This window comes from Anabrus simplex, chromosome 1 (genome assembly GCF_040414725.1).
Source record: "Anabrus simplex isolate iqAnaSimp1 chromosome 1, ASM4041472v1, whole genome shotgun sequence".
NCBI lineage: Eukaryota > Metazoa > Arthropoda > Insecta > Orthoptera > Tettigoniidae > Anabrus > Anabrus simplex.
Window position 1 is genome coordinate 1,478,712,539 of NC_090265.1, and position 21,790 is coordinate 1,478,734,328.

At 42.1% G+C, this 21,790-nt stretch overlaps 1 protein-coding gene across 2 annotated transcripts in view; it reads left to right on the top strand.

The window, feature by feature from the left end:
* Positions 1 to 289: 289 nt before the first annotated feature.
* ATP8B (ATPase phospholipid transporting 8B) overlaps positions 290 to 21,790 on the top strand; it is a 940,482-nt gene continuing 918,981 nt past the window's right edge. For both annotated transcript variants that reach the window (XM_067137969.2, XM_067137971.2), the window contains exon 1: positions 290 to 521. The gene's annotated coding sequence lies outside the window, so the exon portion shown is untranslated. The remainder of the gene's footprint in view (positions 522 to 21,790) is intronic.

Here is a 21,790-nt window from a genome sequence, read left to right on the forward strand (position 1 = left end):
AAGCAACTAGCAAAAAAACATTTAACTTCATGCCCTAATGGTTTATCGCCTTCCAACCTTTACAAATTTCTTCACTAATCACTAGCTGCAACTTCATACACGATGGCGATCATCGTTGCAAAGGAAAGGCTATGTTGCTGGTGTGGCGAGAACAGAGATTACGTCTTACGTAACGGTTGACATCCGGACCGAGTACATCTGCACTCTCAACTGGTAAACAGTTAGCCAGCCAAGCAGCAAGGCAGGCAGGCAAGAGCCGGCAGTTCGCCAGTCCGCGTGCGACCGCCAGTGAAGGTGTACGCTGTATTGACTGTTGGCGAGCCCAGTGTTGTGTTTATGAGTCTGTATACGTCATCAACAAGAGTGTACGCCCTTTGCTCACGTGTGGTGGATATTAAATTTTAATTAATTGTGCAGTGGTGGTGGATGTTGTTTTATTTGTGTGTGTGTGCAGTTCTGTGTTAGTGTATTTATTCTGGTTGCATCACTAATGGCTGCTGAGGATAGGCGCGCACGGTCAGGTACGGTACTTACTTTTTTTCTTCTCTTTAGTTTTAGAGGTAAATGACCACGATTCCATGGCCCCATTGGCCTTGTAGTTGAATAGGGCACGTGATCCAGTTCCAGGTAATTATGTCGATCTCACGGAACTCCGACAAATGGAAAACTCACCGATTTGTTGTAGAACATGGATAGATGCGCCGAGGTAAATTTGCTTTTTTTTCATTTAGAATCTTGAGAGATCAAAAAACTGTATGTTTTGTTACAGACATACAACCGTGTTTAATTTCAGTTTCGCCTGTATTTAGAGTTAAGTTCATTCTCTAGAACGTTTTACGAGCTAATTATTGTGTTGTTGTATAGGACTACTTTACTACTAAAAGCTGCAACACTTGTTTGTCGAACATGAGATGTATGAACTTTCAGAAAAGGACACTTTCTAATAGGATAGCTAGTCATGCTTGAACGTGATTACTAGTTGTGCTACGTATTTTATCGAGTATAAGTAGGATTGCTGGAGAATCTCGTAATAGAATTTCCTTCTGAAACACATGTTAACCTGGTTTCCGTAGTCGTGGCAAATGTTCCAATGAGGCGGGTGTAACAATACTAGGTTCATCCACTTTTATTGAATAGGTTAAACAATAATATCCAGATGTTATTATTATATTCATTATTATGTGACTGCATTTGTTCAGATGTGCGATCGAGTATGCTGTTTTAGATGAGTATTTCTCAGTGCTTCAGAAGTTAAGAATTAGCGTTTTGTTGTAATACGATGACAAATCTCTTGGAAGGTTGCTTTCTGTCGGAAAGGACATATGATACAGACATACAACTTTGTTTAATTTCAAGTTCACCTGTCTTCAGTTTGTTCTCTGGAATGTTTCGTGAGCTAATTATTTGTGCCGTTGTTTAGTAAAACAAACACACTGCTCTTAACTTCCATCTTGTCTGCAATCATACTTTCATATAGGAATATTTGGATTTGCTTTACTGAAAACACGAACGATAGTATATTGTTTTTATTATTCCTGTTCTTTTTCCACATTGACACTCGATGAAGGTTTGGTCCAGTTTCTCGACCGAATGTCCTTCCTGACGCCAACCCTTTGCGAAGGAAAGTTTCCACTACTACGCGTTTCTGTGGTGGTTGGTAGGGAGGTGTGCTGTACAGTAGATAAAAATGAAGAGAAATGTAGGCCTATTAAAAGACGAACACAAACGCCCAGTCCCTGAATCAAATTATTTGACTTTCATTTTGCTAGTGTTTAAAAGTCGCTAAACTAAAAGACTGAAAATACAGCCCCAAATCTGTCTGGTGTGAAAATAGGAAACCGGAGGAAATAAACCCTCAGCCATTAGAACGATGAAATAGTATTTGTAGTACATATTTGGAATCCTTTCTTGGATATGTAGGCCCTTTTTTTTTGTTAGTGGTTTGACGTCGAACAAACACATCAAAGCTTTTCGGCGGCAGAAGGATGGAAAAGGGCTGGGATTGGGAAGGTAGTGGCCGTGGCAAATGTTAAATAACTTCCATACATCCAGCGGCTGAATCTTCTACACTGCCCAATTCCCACTAACCGCATTTTCCTGCTGTAAAAATGGGAAAACATGAAAAATCATATTCAAGGCTGTTGACGATGGAATTCGAACCCACCGTCTACCGAATGTAAGCTCACAGCCACGCTCGGTGTCTAGGGCAAATTTTGAACACCGTGCAATATTCATAGTAGGCCCTACTGTATGAGGTAAACAGAAAATACCTTTAGGGCAAATCTTCTGAACACTTTCTCGTCCAAACTAGGAAGTAACGTAACTCCAGAAATATACGGGAGTGGTGACCTAGATGCTAAGCTGCTCATGACGTATGCCACGGTATGGTAACGTGCATTATTTGAGTTTTATTCGTGCATGTCGTCTGTCTTCTTTATTTTCTTACTTGATCAGTCGTTTCTGTTGCACTGTTACTGTCGATATAAAGTGCACTTAGGTCATTCAGTGTAAAAGGAAGTTCCTTCGGCAACTTGAAGTTTTGTTTATTTAGAAGGTAGGGACAATACGCTTATCTCCGATGTGTGTATAGGATGTGCGAAAGTTATCTCATGACATTTCGCAACTATTTATATATTGACATGATGTAGGTTTTTGGGCTTATGCCGTGTCAAGAAAATAAGGTGAAATTCTTTACGTTTCCCTGGCAAATATTAAATAACTTCCATACATCCAGCGGCTGAATCTTCTTCACTACCCAATTCCCACTAACCGCACGGTGGATGCGTGAATTTTCTCTGGAGCTATGAGCATTTTTAGCATCCAGTTATCGTGCCTCCGTGGCTCAGGCGGCACTAGGTCGGCTGCTCACTGCTGAGTTCCGTGATTCAAATCCCGGTCACTCCACGTGAGTTCTGGACAAGGGTACTCTGGGTTTACCTATCATCTTTCATTCCAGCAACACACTCCAATAACATTTCATCTGTTGGTCATTAATCATTGCCGCAGAGGAGTGCGACAGACTTAGGCAGCCGGCACAGTTCCTATCTTCGCCGCTAGATGGGGGCTTCATTCATTCCCGGCCCGGTTGAAACTGGAAACAAGCTGTGGGTGTTCATGTTTTAGCAGCCAGTTCTGAATGAGTGTGTTGGTAAATGGGGCTTGATGGCACAGAGACGTCGTTCCTGGCTTCTCGCCAAGGCGGCGCGGCAGATCCATGGGATTTTTGAAACGAAAATTTGCGTACCTGTGAAACTGAAGGCTCCGAAGCTATGAACACTGCTTCAATAATAAAGACAATAATGTGTGTTTAACAACCACACTGAAATGAAATGGCGGACGGCTTTTAGTGCCGCGAGTGTCTGAGGACAACTTTGGTTTACCAGGTGCAGGTCTTTTTGGATTGACGCCCGTGGGCGACCTGCCCGTCGTGATGAGGATGAAATGATGATGAAGACTGCATATACACCCAGTCCCGTACCAACGGAATTAACCAATTATGGTTAAAATTCCCGACCCTGCCGGCAATCGAACCCTGGACCCCTGTGATCAAAGGCCAGCACGCTAACCATTTAGCCATGGAGCCGGACAACAACCATACTGTTGACATATAAATTATATAGAAATGGTCGATTCTAATTTATAGCGATACTCCATACCAGTATGTTCTTTCGAGTGAGTTGGCAGTGTGATTAGGGGCTCATAGCTGTGAGCTAGTATTTGGGAGATGGTCGGTTCGAATCCCACCGTCGGCAGCCCTGAAAATGGTTTTCCTTGGTTTCCTATTTTCACACCAGGCAAATGCTGGGGATGTACATTAATTAACGCCACGGCCACTACCTTCCCAATCCTAGCTCTTTCCTGTCCTTGAGTCGCGGAAAACCTTCGATGTGTTCATTCAAAAAAGAAATCTAGCTCCATAGTCCGATGCTTTCATTCCTGAAATGAAATAATAAAGTACAAATTTCTAAATAAAATATTTATTACAAAGGCATTTTATGTTAACACTTCCATATCTGTATAAGTTATATTAAAATATTGTGGTTATGTAATTCCAATTAGTAGTTCGTTAAGTATGCATCGTTCCATAAACAAAGTATTCGATATTATTAAAAAATCAAACGAATGATAAAACATTAATAGTATTACAAGTGATAAGCTTTAAGAGCTTCATTTCAAGTAATACTAATCCCGTATTGACTATAATCAATCAATGAATATTCAAGATAAACTTAAATATTATAATTAAGCGGTCTAGGGGACGAAGCATGTACTAGATATAATAAATTATATATTGTATTGAATAGGCGGACCGCTTAATTATAATATTTAAGTTTATCTTGAATATTCATTGATTTAAACATTAATAGTGTTATCATTTTCTTGTTTAAAAATACAAGCATTCACGCATTGTCAGGTCAAGCTTACTACGGCGACGATGGGACAGGAAACGGCTAGGAGTGGGAAGGAAGTGTCGTGGCTTTAATTGAGGTACAGCCCCAGCATTTGCCTGGTGTGAAATGGGAAACCACGGAAAACGAACTTCAAGGCTGCCGACAGTGGTGATGGGACTCACTATCTCCCGAATGCAAGCTCACAGCTGTACTCCCCTAACCGTACAGCCAACTCGCTCGGAAACCCCGTGGATCATACAGGCCATTATGGTCCTTGGACTGCTAAGACAACTACTGCTGGTTCAGATGGTAAAAGCTATGGGCTTCCAAACCGGGTTGAAGGGTTCGATCCCGGCTTAGTACGGTGTTATTTGAAGGTGTTCAAAAAGACAGCCTTGTTTCGGTAGATTTGCAGGCACGTAAAATAACTCTCCGGGACAAAATTCCAGTACCCTGGCGTCTCCCAAAACCATAAAAATAGTTAATGGGACATAATATAAATATTATAAAAATAGCATATATAAGTGTGTATATATTATATATAGCCTAATGCAAGTACTGCCCTTGCCACCCTGCAAATATTGTATGTCATGTCAGCGTGATGGCATCCTCAGCCATACTACTTAGCTTTCTTGACCGGGTCTGTTGCCTCTCATATCAAACAGCTCCTCATTTTAACTCACGAGGTGAATACTGTTCCAGGCTTTAGTCTTTTTTGCAATTTGCTTTACGTCGCACCGAGACAGATAGGTCTTATGGCGACGATGGGATAGGAAAGGGCTAGGAGTGGGAAGGAAGCGGCCGGGGCCTTAATTAAGGTACAGCCCCAGCATTTGCCTGGTGTGAAAATAGGCTTTAGTCTAATATTAAAATAGACTATCCTGGAATCGAACGCAGTGCCGTAAGGTAAGAGGCAATCACATTAACCTTACAACAGGGGCCTGGCAATTCATTAAAAAAGAAAAGCATACATAAGTCGGCCACAGTAACACGCGCACAGAATTATACAATGAGCACTTATTATTCTTTTTACTTTAAGTAAAAAGCTTTGACAATGGAGTACATTAGCTCCCTCTGCTCCAAGTCTGCGTGATAATCCACGTGACTGAGGTCTTTCAATAGGCGTGTGTAACTAGGGTTACTGGAAGTGAAACGAAACTGCTATTGAAATTTAAGTGAGAACCGTCGGAAAACAACTTGCAAGGTGGTTGAGGGGATTACAATGCAGTCCAGTTGCCAAAATGAATGCCTTTATTTGCTTTTAATAATAATCTACCCTTAATCCCATAGTTCTCCAGCACAGCTAACATCTTTTCCCTTGGTTTTCTGTCATAAGCCTTCTACGAAACATAAACATAACTGTCTATTCCTCTCGTAGCATTTTTCGTGTTAAACCAGCATCGAGAATGTATAGAATGAAATATTTCTTTGCGGGCCAATTTTTGTGTAGTTGAGTCTACGTACCCTTGATATGTGTGCGTAAATGTAATTGCAATGATCTGCAAGGCCCAGATCGGTCACCAGAATGCATTGGCTGCTCAACCACTGTTACAGCGATAATTCTTGCCACGCATCTTCAGTGTCAGTCAATCAACAAAGTGAGGGAAGGTCATCGAATACAGAGTATGCCTCGGTGACGGTTTGAAAAGTTCTCGGAATCACCGCTAGATGTCAGTGCTAGAGCAACGAGGTTCCCGCGCAATAATCACACATCCCTTGTGAGTGAACACGTGGCACGTTAGTGCTCTAGCTGCAGGAGTGTGGTAGTGATGACTCTTTGTTGTTGTTCCCGCGTAGTGTTTTGTGACAATGGAAACAACTGAGATTCGAGCAGTGATTAAATACTTTGTAAAGAAAGGTATGAAAGCAAAGGAAATTCATGCCGACTTTCAGATCACACTGGGGGACTCTGTTCCTTCATTTTCAACTGTTGCCAAGTGGACCAGCGAGTTTAAATTTGGTCGGGAGAGCTTGGATGATAATCCGCGTAGTGGACGGCCAAAACGTGTTACGACCCCAGAATTTATCGCAAAAGTGCATAAAATGGTCATGGAGGATCGTCGACTGAAAGTGCGGGAGATTGCTGAAGCTGTAGGGATTTCTTCTGAACGGGTATATTATATTTTAACCGAAGAATTGGGTGTGAAAAAATTGTCCGCAAGATGGGTGCCGCGGCTCTTGACACTGTACAATAAACGCACCAGATTGGAAATGTCCGAACAAAGTCTGGCCCGTTTTCAGTGCAAGCAACAATATTTTTTGCGCCGGTTTGTGACTGCAGATGAAACTTGGGTCCACTACTATACCCCAAGGACAAAACAGCAGTCAAAGCAGTGGAAACATGCTGACTCACCACCACCAAAGAAAGCAAAGGCAGTGCGTTCGGCCGGAAAGGTTATGGCCTCAGTTTTCTGGGATGCAAAAGGCATTCTGCTGATAGATTATCTTCCTACTGGCCAAACAATTACGGGGCAATACTATGCAAACCTCCTAGACCGACTACAGGAAAAGATACGCGAAACAAGGCCTGGTTTGGCAAGGAAAAAAGTCATCTTTCAACAGGACAATGCTCCGCCGCACACAAGTGTTATTGCCATGGCAAAACTTCATGAACTGGAGTACGAATTGTTGCCACATCCACCTTATTCACCTGATTTGGCACCATCAGACTTTCATCTATTCCCCAAGCTGAAAATTCTCCTCGGTGAACGGAGCTTTTCTACAAGGGAAGAACTGACAGCCGAATTGGAGAGGTATTTTGCAGGCCTGGAGGAGTCTCATTTTGGAGATGGGATCAAGGCATTGGAACATCGCTGGACCAAATGCATTAGTCTACAGGGAGACTATGTTGAAAAATAAAAGCAGTTCCACAGAGGTAAGATACTTAATTCTAGTACATTCCGCGAACTTTTCAAACCACCTACGTATTAGACAGCATTACTAGTACTTGGCGAAGCGTGATTGTGGGTCTCCGAGAGGTCATTGTTGCACTAAGTTGAAACCAATGGGTATGTGACGGCATCCACACACGTTGTGAAGGTTTCAGTGTGGTCTTTCTTTTTCACACCAAGGAAGGATCGCCGTGTTGTGCGCCAAGCATTGCAACCCCATGCCATCTTCCCCATCCAGTAGCCTACTGAACACTACAGCAATCCCGCACCATGCCTCGACAACAGGCTTAAGCCGCACGATGGTTAACGGTCCTATGCGTAGGTTTCTGTTATACAGTTTGCACCAAAATTATGGAACTTATGTTAGTCTTATTGTCATTACCTTACTTATCGAGATGTTAAATGTAAATGTTCAAAATATGCTCCATTGCGCTGTAGGCAGTGTTCATAACGATCACGCAGTTTTTCCAACATCATCTGGAACATAGGTTGCTGCAGAGTCCCGAAGAACGAGACGATCTTGTGACGTAATGCAGGCACAGTTTTGGGTGGATCTGGACAATTGAAAATTTGCTCCTTTAATATTATCCACACGTAAGCATCAGGTAGTGTGAGATCGGGGGAATGTGATGGGTAGGGGAACTCAGCCCTGCGGGAAATTATTCGTCCTAGAAAGGTTTCTTGCAGCATAGCCATAGTCTGTCGAGCGGTGTGGCAGGTCACCCCGTCTTGTTGGAACCACTGTCTATTCATCTGCATGTTCCTGGCACGACAAAACCTTCTTATATCCTGAATAAATTGCCTGATCATGTTCCTATAGCGTTTCTGGTTAACAGTAAGAGGCGCACCATCATCATTCTCTATGAAATACGGACCTAACGCACCGTTTCCTGATACTGCACACCAAATCGTCACACGCACACTATGCAGCGGTTTCTGGACTACAGTGTCTGGCTTCTCGAAACCAAGAAAGCGAGTTGTTTGGCTATTGGTAAAATCATCGAGGTGAATGTGACTTTCGTCGGAGAACCACACGTTGAACTAGAAATCTGGATCCTCGTACACCATGACCAAAAATCGTGCACATTATTCCTCCTTGACATGCCTGTCGTGCTCCGTCAATAGTTGCCCAACTTGTATTCGGTACGGAAATCCACCTATGTCTTTAAACAATCGTCGAAGTGACGTAGGGCTGATGTTTAATTTCAGGGCTGTTCGCCGAAGACTTCGCTTTGGAGACTGCAACACCTGATTGAGGACACGTCCATCATTTTCATTTGTGGACACAGTTACTGGCCTACCAGACCTTCCCTTGCACTGACACAATATACTACCCGTACGACGAAATTTTTTAACATTGGGTAGCATAACTATGTTGCTAGGTGCTGGCTTATTGAAGTGTTCACGATATTGTTCCGCCACTAACTTTAAATTCGGCCCACCTTGATAACCGTTTCCATACAAGCGAAAATAATACTCCACTATAAACACTTTTTCCTCCGTCGCGAGACCCATTGTCACTTCAAATCACAGAGCACAACGTTCTTTACACAACTAACAATTCATCATGGCGATGTAACAACATGCAGATGCTCAGGCGTGCGCATGCGCACTGCGCGAAAATGAGTACTGTATATTTTGGCGCATACGGTACTACCAATTGTGTGGAGGAACATACTAGCATTTCTCTTCGTAACGTATCATGATGCTGAGAGCCGTAGGGTATGACTTCAGGTAATTCTGGTGGTGATTTGAGGGAGTGTGGCGGCACAGCAGCTCGCCATTGACATCCCGTGTCCCTGTTGAGATATCCCTGTTACAGTGTTACTATGTTGGGGTACTCCCATGGCTAACAAGTTCCCCTGGTCTGTACCCGATAGAACAGCTCGTATGCCGACCTAGTGGCGAGTTGCAGGATATTGAGGGACACTTAGCCAGCTGTTGGCTAACTTGCTGCTAGAAATAATACACACTCTTACGACCCATTTCTGAACCGAATCCGCGCATGTATCCAGACCCGAGAAGATGCTACATCCTACTGACACAGGATCAGCAGTATGCCCTTTGTTGACCTTTTGATCTGATATTGTAATCATTGTGATACAGTGACATACCATTTCAGCACGTCGAGTTTCTTTGTATTTATACTATTCGCTGCTTAGTGTATATGGTCAGGATTGTTTACCTAAGTCCTGCTATTCGGACAGCAGAAGTTATATAAAATTCCATAAAGAGATTTCTAAAACTGATATTTTGACGATTATCAACGCAGGCGCAAGTAATTATGGCTACTACATATCACCATAGATCTCATAACACTGGTTATCGGATAGCGGCGTGTGTGAGCACACACACATACACACCTGAGTAGGTTGCAAGTAATCAACTTCATGATCCTTATCGATGTATAGCGTAATTTAACAAATTGACAGTAATTATTATTCCACCTTATCGACTGTGTGCCTTAAGCAAGTTCACAAATTAGTCTAGTAGTACATGTTTCGTTTTATTGTAAAAATCATCAGCTACAGATATCTTTGTTTAGGTAAAAACATTAATTTGCAAAGACATAGTCTTCTCAAGATGATTTTAAAATATATTTGACTATTGAAAAATATTGGAAAAAGGCAATGATTGGCTAAGGGGGAAGAGGGGGGGGGGGCTTAAAACAGTTACTAACTACAAACTTAAAAAGCTTACAATCACGGTGTATAAGTGCATACCAAGACTTTTCAGATGAACATTATGACAAACTGTCACAGTTTAAGCCTACATAATTTTTTTAAGTTTCTGTAACACCACATTTCAAAGACTCCTATTCTCTTTCTTTTGAGCTAGTTATCGTCGGGTATATCATTTCCACACAGTGCCACGCTCCAGACGAAAGTCTTCGAAAACATCTTTCTAATTCCTATATCAATGTTCGAATTGAGCAAATTTCTTTTCTTAAGAAAGGCTTTCCTTGCTTGTGCTAGTCTGCATGTTATGTCCTCATTACTTCCTGCCATCGTTAGTTGTTTTACTACTAAAGTACCAATATTCAGAACCAATATTTCCGCAGATATTTGAAAGTTCGTGAAAATCGCGAATACCTGTTAATTTTTCCGCGTATGATAAAGAACATGAAACATAAGAGCTCAGAAATTATATGCCTATTTTACTCATTTGCTATTAGGCCTACTACGTACGAATTTTTCGATGCAACTACTATTAAAGGAGAAAATTGACATTTCCGGTTTTGATCCCCTTAATATTGCCGCGCCACTTTATAATAATCAGTATATGTCCTAGTGCACATCCCGGCTATCCCGAACTTATATACCGAATTTCAAGAAATTCTGTAGAGCAGTTTTCCCGTGTTGTTGAAGCAAACAAAGAAATAGACAGACAAAAATTGAACTGAATCTATTTTCGACTTGTGTACAGATAATCCATGATGGGACGAAATATGAGGCAAAATTCTGAAATGTACAGGCAAGGTTATAATTTTATTAACAAATGTATTGAAATTATTGATCAACCCTGAAATGTAACTCCCTTGATGTAATGACAAGTAGCCGCCTCTGCGATCAGGCGATCTTGCCGGCAAGGAAGGGAGCGTTGCCCTCTAACAACCGAAGAAAATAGAGAAGAGTTAGTGACGTAAGTTCGAGCAATTTAGCTCACGCTACCTAATCTGCATAGTGTTCAGAAAGTGATTTTTGTAAATTATAGGTTTATGTCTTGGATGTTACTCAGCTTCGAAGCCGAACTCGTTAACTTGTGATTAACAATCAAGCGGAAACATGCACCGTTTAGATATGTAGGGTTCGAATTTTGGCGTTATCAAAGTTCACTTTAGGCAACTGCTGGAACAGTATATTTTTCATCCTTGTCAACCGTAGACCTAATGTTCACTCCTTGGCTGAATGGTCAGCGTACTGACCTTCGGTTCGGAGGTTCGAATCTCGACCTGGCCAAGGATTTCTCTGGCTCGGGGGCTGGTTGGGTGCTTATGATCGAATTAATACACATCTTCATCAGAGCACACTACCATCCGCCACAGGAACACGTAATAGTTATAGGTACTCCCCCAGCCCCACATACAGTATATCTTATCGTAGGTAGGGGTGCTTGTCGAAAGAAGTGATTAACACGGCGGCGAGGCTTCTCAGCTTGGAAGTGTGAGTTGCCGACCGCGGTTTCCCAACTGTGTCAGGCTCCTCACTTTAATCTTTCCTGTCCGATCTACCTTGGTCAACTCTAGTTCTCTTCCGTCCTTAATGGTATTGGGTTTGCGAGGCACGGGAAGTTTTTCATTTTCACTGCCTTCTTGGCCCTTTCCTTTCTTTTGCCAATACCTTCGTTCTTCGAAGTATCAGACCTCTTCCATTTTCCTTCTGATTAGCGGTAAAAGACTATGGTTGCTCAGATGTACTTCCTCTTACAGCAATAATTACGAGTACCACCACCTCCCACGTGGAGTTGGCGTCAGGAAAGGCATCTGGAGTTATTCCACATAGCCTATAGTTTCTTCCCGAAATAATTGAGAAAGAGGCATGTAGTAGTAGTAGTAGTAGTAGTAGTTCGCCTAATAATTACTATTACACTCTGCTTACAAAGGCACAATAGATGAGTTACTAAGAGCTGATATAATGAAGGTTTAAACTGAAGATTGAGTTAAACTGTAACTTGAGTTTAAACCGATGTTGAGTCTTATAATGGCCGGCCTAAGTTAAACTGAGGTGAAGAAGAAAATATACGATTTTGGTAGCAGTGACTGTCGATAATGTTTTGTTTACTTCTTGTAGGTAAAATGACAAAAGGTGGCCCATGCATGTAATGAAAATAAAAATCCACAGCCTATTTCCAGTCATTCGACCGGGTCAGGAATGGAATGAATGAATCCCCCATCTAGCGGCGAGGATAGGAATTGTGCCGGTTGCCGAAGCCTGTCGCACTCCTCTGGGGCAATGATTAATTAATGACAGATGAAATTATATTAGAGAGTGTTGCTGGAATGAAATACAACAGGGAAAACCGGAGTACCCCGAGAAAAACCTGTCAGTCTCCGCTTTGTCCAGCACAAATCTCACATGGAGTGACCGGGATTTGAACCACGGAACCCAGCTGTGAGAGGCCGGCGTGCTGCCGCCTGAGCCACGGAGGCTCTCCATTCGTGTAATTTATTATTATTTTTATTTATTTATTTTTTTGCTCAAGAAACTGGTGGTGCACGTGGACACAGGTAGGTCTTATGGCGACGATGGAACAGGAAAGGCCTAGGAATGGGATGGAACGGCCGTGGCCTTAATTAAAGTACAACCCCAGCATTTGCGTGGTGTGAAAATGGGAATCCACGAAAAACCGGCCCATGCGTGTAATAAAATTTATTAGTTTTGATATACAATCACCGTAGGCTGCGAGGTCGGTGCACCTGCTTGTTCGTTATGCTTTGCTGGCGGGTTTGTGCATGGCTCGGAACGACCTGACGATCTGTCAACGTCAGCTGCGCGCTAGGAATGGGGTTTTGATATAAATTTTATCGTCAACAGCGAGCGAAGTACTTGGTTAGCAAAGACACATCAGATTATAAAATGTAGGCAATACCCAAGGCAGCACTGAGGCGTACTAGGGAGGAAATAAGTGAGGTTCATTGTCATTGACTTTCCTCACAGTCAGAAAGTGGCATTGCAACATCTCAGATCCTATGAGCAACATCTTTCTCTGCTTGCACAGGCACCGATGAATGTCACTCATTACTCAGTTCCTATCGAACGTCAGGAGCTTCCATGAAATACAACCACAAATGTCTTGACAAGGAAGCCATCCAACTTCGAAGTTGAGAAAACAGTGTATTTGACGTCATTGTTAGCATCATGGAACGTTTCGTCCACAGAAGAACATAGGAAAATGTATCTTTGGTTGGTGTGAAAAGCACCTACCTCTGGATAAGAGTACATTTCACTCGGATCGCAAAAGCTCACTCAGTTGAAATAAAACGGCAACTCCTTCTGTGTGGTAAACTATTCAGAGGAATCATATTTGTATAGTATGGTGATCAACATGCGATCAGCTGTAGTGATGGTGGTGATTACTGTTTTTAGAGGAATAAAATTAAGGTTTTAAATAAAGATTACATGTCTCTTCACCAACATATGAGGGTATGTGGGGGTTGTAGTAAGGATGCAAAGGAGAAGGCACATGTCACTGGTAAGACCACAATTAGAGTACGGTTCCAGTGTACTGGGCCCTCACCAGGATTCCTTGGTTCGAGAACTGGAGAAAACCAAAGGAAAGAAGTACGATTTTTGTGCACGATTTCAGACAAATGAGTAGTGTTGAAAATGTTAGTCTTTTGGGGCTGGGAAGATCTTGGATTAAGAAGACGAGCTGCTTGACTAAGCGGTATGTTCCGAGCTGTCAGTGGAGAGGTGGCGTGGAATGACATTTGTAGACGAATAAACGTTAGTGGAGTTTTTAAAAATAGGAAAGACCATATGAAGATAAGGTTGGAATTTCAGAGAACCAAATGGGGCAAGTGTTCGTTCATAGGAAGACGAATTAGAGACTGGAATAATTTACCAAGGGAGTTGTTAGATAAATTTCCGTCTTCTTGGAAATTATTTAAAAACAAAAGACAAAGTAAACAGTTGATATGGAATATGTGACCTGGGCGATAGCCCTGAATGCAGATCAGTGATAAATGAATGAACGACTTTACAACCGGGCAACCATCCTCTCTTTAGTAAGAGAAATACTGTAATTACAAAATTAGAAGAATGGAGTATCGGGAAAATAAAGGAAGGGCAATGAAGGAGTAGAGGCCTCACAAATCTAATACCATAGGTGTCGGAAGAGAAAAAACTGACCAAGGAAATTGAAAATGAGGATCCTAGCTCAAGTAAGTGGTTCCCGTGGTCGTCAACTCATGCTCGCAAATTGTGAGCTTTAAGGGTAGTCGCAACTGATCGTCCTGAATGATTTAATGTTGCGAAGGAGTTCTGTTTTGGTTTAGATGGAGTGAACTTCTGTGATCAGTCCAATGACTCGTTTTTCATTCTCTGCTGCTGGTCCAAGTTAATAGTCTGATTTGATCGTTGTGTGAACTCGGACGATGGCCATTTTATGAACTGTAGGCCTAACTATTATCGCCTGTAGATCATCTCTCTGTCCAGATACAGATTATTTTCGCTGCACCCGTTACCTGCTAATATTGCGCGTTAGAACTTGAGTGTGGCACATTCAGTAATGAAAAATTGTGATTTTCCAATCTCGAATTGGGACTACATTGGTCTAGAGAAGGTAGAGTGGATTGGCTCTTGAATGCTTGCACCGTTTCGAACGTTTACAATGTGTATAGTCCTCAGCCTGAAGGCAGATTAGGTCCTTAACAGCTCACCATCAACTGCTATAGATAGCTCACTAAAGTAAAGTAAGTTCGTGTCCTCATTCCGAGGTGGTGCAGCTTTTTTAGGCACTCTCAATGGAGGTGAGCTGTGTGTACAATTTGAACCACATACCAGTCCTCCTACCATTCTTAAGTTTCTGACAGTACCGGGAATCGAACCCGGGCCTCCGAGGACGGCAGCTCATAACACTAACCGTTACGCTGCGGAGGCGGACATAGCTAGCTTACTGAAATGCTAATACCAACCGCACGAGTGACACTTTCACATCTTTCATCACGGACTGACCGAGGGAGACTCATTACAGTTACGTGCCAGATGCGACCGTGCCGGATGCGACCAGGCCATTATCGTGCCAATAGCGACCGAGTGGATAAGCATCGTGCCGCATGCGACCCATCAATCACTTACAATTGATCTGCATTAAAGGCTGTCACCAAGTGGCATATTGCTTATAAGTAGCTAACTTGGTCTTTTCTAAAATAAAGGTCTGACACCGTTGTTAGCAGGTTCGAGTGCCGTTGGTCGAAAGAAAAATATAATAATGTTGCTGGCTTTACGTCCCAGTAACTACTTTTATGGTTTAAGGAGACGCCGAGGTGCCGGAATGTAGTCCCACAGGACTTATTTTACGTGCCAGTAAATCCACCGACACAAAGCTGACGTATTTGAGCACGTTCAAATACCACCGGACTCAGCCAAGATCGAACCTGCCAAGTTGGAGTCGGAAGACCAGCATCTGAACCGTCTGAGCCACTTAGCCTGGATGAAAAGGAAATTCACCATCAGAATATTGGCCGGCAGGGTAGGAAAGTTGGTGGTAGACAGTTTCTAATCACTAGATTGCATGCCAAAATCCTGGATTCAAATCCAAACCTCTATTCGCAATGTTCAAATGGAGTGAGGGGATATGATGCTGTTGATGGTGATTCGGCCGTCGGATGGGGACGTAAAGCATTGAGCAGACCCCTTGGTATTATTCGAGAGGAGTAGGCTACGTGCCGAAACCGGGTTTCATCTCTCCCTACTTCATTATCATAATCCCACATCCAGATGCGCAGGCCGCCCATGGGAGTCAGGTAGAAAGACCTGCACCAGGCAAGCCGAACACGTTCTCGGACACTCCTGGTACTAATAGGACTCGATAAGTAAGTAGGCCTAAGTCGTAAATCATTTCAGAGAATTAGGATCTTTTTTATTGCTAGTGGCATTACGTCGTACCGACACAGACAGGTCTTAAGGCGACGATGGGATAGGAAAGGGCTGGGAATTGGAAGGAAGCGGCCCTGGTCTTAATTAAAGTACAGCCCCAGCATTTGCCTTGTGTGGAAATGGGAAAACACGGTAAACCATCTTCAGGGCTGCCGACAGTGGGATTCGAACCCACTATCTTCCGGATGCAAGCTCAGGGCCGCGTGCCTCTAACCGCATGGACAACTCGCCCGGTGGGAAAAGACGTAAACGCATCACCATGTTTCTTGTTGTAAAACGAGTTTCCCCCAGAAGTGTTATGTAAAGTAGGGGCAGTAGCTGCTTATAAGACTTGTTGAAATGGCATTGCACTTCGTTTAGCTTACCTTATCTTGGGTGATGACACAACTTATCAAATGACAATTTGCTTGTCAACGCCGGTCGCATCCGGCACAGTTACATATTATGCGGTCGCTAGTGGCACGGTCGCATCTGACACGCCACCTTAATTACTAGCGTCGCTCATGCCTCAATCACAGGAATCGAACCCTGGATCCTCTGAACCGAAGGTCGCGATGCTGACCGTTCAGTCAAGGAGAGGAAAATAATCCATAGTTTATTTATTTATTTATTTATTATTTATTTATTTATTTATTTATTTATTTATTTATTTATTTATTTATTTATATCTCGCTTGCTGCAACCTGCAATGCCTAGGAGTCCGTCGCACTCATTTTAATCATTCTGTACGATCTTTTTTCCTATAAGGAACTGTTGATGAGAAGCTAAAGAAAGCATGGGAAGCAAATTTAAGAGCCTGTAGTTTTCTTTCTTACCAGAGCTTATTATGGGGATCTCTTAGGATAAGTGTAAATATTGATTGGCGGTTTAAAGTCCGGCCGTTATGAAATGGCCTTGGTGAAATTCCCATTTGATGTCGCCGATTGTAACAGGGACACTTGTGTGCTGTGTCCTAATTTTCCTAGAGCAAAACGTTCTCTGAATTTTTAAAAAAATATCTGTAGCCATCTGATAAGGCTAACAATTGCGTCTCTGTTAATTTCGTTGTGAATCCATTCTTTAGCCATAAATAAATACTACAATTTTACATAAATCGCCGAAACACGTTTTGAACGGTGTGGAAGGGTGTGTGCCTGGCACGAGCACAGGGACGGGAGGAGGAAGGAACAGTGTGACGTATCCTGACAACATTGACATGACTAGTGTGAAAATGAACGTATTTTCCTCATAACTCTTTGCCAAGGGATTATTCAGCCATATTTTAAAATATGGAGGTGTACGACATAATGTAAATATTTATAAAATCATCTTTATCAATAGAAATCAAGTCATCTGTTAGATGAAGCAAAGTCTATACATGTTTCAGCCTAATCTCAAGGCCATCTTCAGTAGCAGAACAGTAATTACATAATACACAAACAAATTAAAAGTCGTAATGAAGTGGAGTGACAGTGATCATGATTAGTGAATTAAAAACATATTGAGGTGCAAAGTCCTCTCGTCTAATAGATCGTGCTTGAATTGTCAAATAAAACTTGCTGACTGTTGAACTGAAAACACTGTGCTGAGAAGTGTAGGGAGACCGTCAATACTATGGATTAAAACGTGTGTAACATTTGTAAATAAAAGTTGTCGTCTCGAATGGAGATGACCTTGTCAGCCTCAAGTAACATTGACAACTCTTACAAATGTTACACACGTTTTAATCCATAGTATTGACGGTCTCCCTACACTCCTCAGCACAGTGTTTTCATTTTAACAGTCAGCAAGTTTTATTTTTTGACAATTCAAGAACGATCTATTAGACGAGAGGACTTTGCACCTCAATATGTTTTTAATTCACTAATCATGATCACTGTCACTCCACTTCATTACGACTTTTAATTTGTTTGTGTATTATGTAATTACTGTTCTGCTACTGAAGATGGCCTTGAGATTAGGCTGAAACATGTATAGACTTTGCTTCATCTAACAGATGACTTGATTTGTATTGATAAGGGGGATTTTATAAATATTTTCATTTGTAAAGTGATAACCGTCAATACGGAATGAGATTTATGACTTACAATACGACATAATATTAAAAGCTGTTCAGGTGTTAGCTGATTGTGTGTCCGTAACAAACGGTTGCTTTACGTCGCACCGACACAGATAGGTCTTATGGCGACGATGGGACAGGAAAGGCCTAGGCATGGTAAGGAAGCGGCCGTAGCATTAATTACGGTACAGCCCCAGCATTTGCCTGATGTGAAAATGGGAAACCATGGAAAGCCATCTTCAGGCCTGCCGACAGTGGGATTCGAACCCACTATTTCCCGGATGGGAGTTCATAGCTGCGCGCCCCTAACCGCACGGTCAACTCGCCCGGTGCTAAAACTTTTCGACGACGATTTCCGAAGGATACGACAAACCACAGCTGTCGTAGTTACCCATCGAGTAGTCATCAGAACATTTAAAAGAAGACCTGCCACGCTCGTATAATCTTGGAACGCTTGTGATACCTGTCAACTACGTATTATTATGGCAGTAAGGAGGTCCTTAGTCTACTCGCAGACTTTGTGAATTGTGTTTCGTTTACAGGGAAGACATGCATTTCACGATGAATTGGGTCTTCAGTTTCCACATCACAACAAGTAGTGGGAGGAAATCCTCATGCTGTGACACAATCTTATCACCAAATTAGATTTTCATTCATCTTGGGGCAAGGATGTTGGGAAGCATCCTAGGAGAGCGGTGTGCAGATGCTGGGAAACGGCAGCGAGGGAGTATGGAGCGATCACATTGCATTGGCATAGGGGCGTGACGTCACAACATGAAGCCTACTGCTGAGGCGGTGGCTTTCGACTTCGTTTCGAAATTAATGGAAAGATGTTGAGTATATTTGGATCGACGTACGTACGTGAACAACTCTTCTCAGTGATGAAAATACGCTAGTCCCGTGTCGTCGCAAAACTTACGAGTCCCAAAACTCACGAATTCCAGGAGGATTAGTAAGAACAGGTTTCTCTACCGGGGCCAGTCTCAAAGGTTTAGTGCCATTTCGTCCAGCAACAAATTTCATTGAAAAACGTGCCATTTCGTCCAGCTCGGTTTTACAAATTATTACAGAAGTTAATGAGTGCCATCTCGTCCAGACGAAATTTTGACAAGGGTTGAGGCAGTGCAGGTTAACGCTTACGTGCACAACCACAGGTTGTGGGATTTTTCACCCACCCCTCCTGTGAAATTCCACTCCTCCCCTCCCCACCTTTGTTTATGAACAGGGACTTCATTCGTTCGAATGATCTCTATGAATTAACATCTTCGTTAATTACGAAGTTTTCAACCACCACAAGGGGCCAACCATTACTTAACGGGTATCGGTATACGGTTAAGAATGAGAAGAAGTGCGGTGAAGTTGTGTGGCGTTGTGTTAACCGTTCTTATAGTGGAAAAGTGTTTACTATAAACCGTGAAATTATTAAAGAAGAAATCCATAATACGTGTGTTCCTGATGTGGCTGCACAAGAAGTCCACAAGGCTATGGTACAAGGAAAGAAGAGAGCCCACGAAGAAACCGATAAATCTATTTCACAGGTAGGTTTATATTTTTATTAGTGATAATATTTACGCCCTAGACTCCAGGACTCCGCCCCACTGGCTTTTAAATGGGCCTATATTAATTTAAATTGATTTTGAACTCCTTGCAAATCCTGAGGCTGAAGGCCGAAGGAAGTAAACTAGCGAAGCGAGTTTACATTCTGCGAGCGACGTCTTGCTCGACAGACAGACATTGAGATAAAATTCGATTCGGCTTCTACGATGTATAATACATGAAATTATGCCACAAATTTCACTATTCCAAGTAATGTACAGACATAAGTCTTATTTTATTCATATAGATAGTATAGTTAGTTCCTTTTGGTTTCGGATTTTTGACGACGAATTCAAACCTCTTCTACAATCCGCATTTGAACTAGTTACCACAATTCCTCAATTATATAACTGCAAGTCTACTCTGCAAAGACAGCGAAGGGATGCTCAGGGAATTCAAGCTGAACCCAATCATCGAGATGAAGTTGAGTTGGATGCAGAAAGTTTGAAGATGGCAGATGGAAATAATGTCTTACTAGCTGACGACTGTGGTGGTGAACGGATACTTATATTTGCCAGTTCCACAGGAAAAAATGCATTAAAAGAATATAAGAATTGTTTCATGGATGGCACCTTTAAGAGTGTTAGCAAACAATTTTATCAGTTGTACACCATCCGTGTAGATTTAGGAAGCACTGTGGAAGAAACAAATGTAACCCCCGTAGTTTTCGCATGACTTCCTGACAAGAGAAAGTCAACTTACATTCACCTGTTTAACGCCATTCTTCGGGTGATTCCAAACTGGTCCCCTGAGACAGTAAACGCAGATTTCGAAGCTGGAGTGATCGAGGCAACTGTATTTCCTGCTGCAGAATTTCATGGGTGCCTTTTTCATGTTTCACAAAGTCTATGGAGGAATGTACAAAACCTTGGGCTTGCCAAAGATTACAACACACGTCAGGAAGTACGAGACTCCGTGAGAATGTGTGCTGCTCTGGCCTTTTTAAAGACGACAGATGTGGAGGAAGGCTGGTTACACATCCACAGGGTTGCTGTAGCACATGAGAAACTCAAGGAGTTTTTTTTTACTATTTCATTGACCAGTGGTTAGAAAACCCTCATTTCCCAATTGATTCATGGAATTGTACCGGCAGGCGACATCGTACCAACAACGCTGTGGAAGGATGGAACCATCGCTTGAATACATTTGTAGGCAAACCACACCCTCGAATAAAACACCTAATTATGGCACTAAAGAAAGATGCAGATTATTCTGACACTAAAATCATCAGGATTGACCTAAATTTAGGTCTAAAGAGGAGAAACAAGCACATTGTAATGGACAACAGAATAGAAAGAGCAATTGAAAAATTGGAGAAGTCACGAGACATTGAAAAGTTTTTGAGGAAAGTCTCCTACACAGTTAAAATGATGAGGAGCAAAAAGTTACTGATTTGCATCATCGGACAACGCATTAGCTGCTGCATACATTGTACACACTGTATGTATATTTGTAAATAGACACAAAACTTGACAAGGCTGAAAGGCCGCTTCTTCCATTGTCAGATTTGGTTTGTGTTTTTAATCAAACCTTTGTAGTAATGTGGAAATTGGCTGAACGTGACTTCATAGCAGTCTCGAGGAACGCAGCTAATAGTGAGTATATTATATTGTATTTAATTCCGTTAGGAATTTTTTGTCCAGTGAACTACTTTTTTATTATAAATCCGATTATGATGTTTGAGGTGTCAAAATAAAGGGAACTTTCCCTAGATGTTCGAAAGGACGTGATTTCCCTAAGTTCCCTTAGGGCTCCCTCCTCATAGCCCTTCAAAGTCCCTATGTAATTTTAATGAAATAAACAAATATTCCTGCTTGACATATGATAAGGATATTTATTTAAACAGATGTTTTAGTAATGCAACTTTGGATATATTTTAATTATCACCTGATATGTGAAAATATTTGTTTTTATTCTCACTATGTTGTTTACATTATAAGCAGTTCATTGTAAAATATAGTTGACTGGTGGCAAACGAGCGGAGGGGGTAACGTCCATTATTACAAACATCAAAAAATTACTTATTTCTAATAAGGAACGCAATGAAATGAAACACTTATTGTAGACCTGTAAAACTGTCAGTCATAGATGTTTGGACGAAATAGCACTAGTGGACCGGTAGAGAGTAAACTACCTGCCTCTGTTCGTGGAATTTGGACGAAATGGCACCTGGACGAAATGGCACGACTCGGTCTCAAAACTCACGAGCAAGGCGAGTTCTTCTTTGAATGGATGAATGTCCACCCTATTAGTGATGGGATAATGGAATGCTCT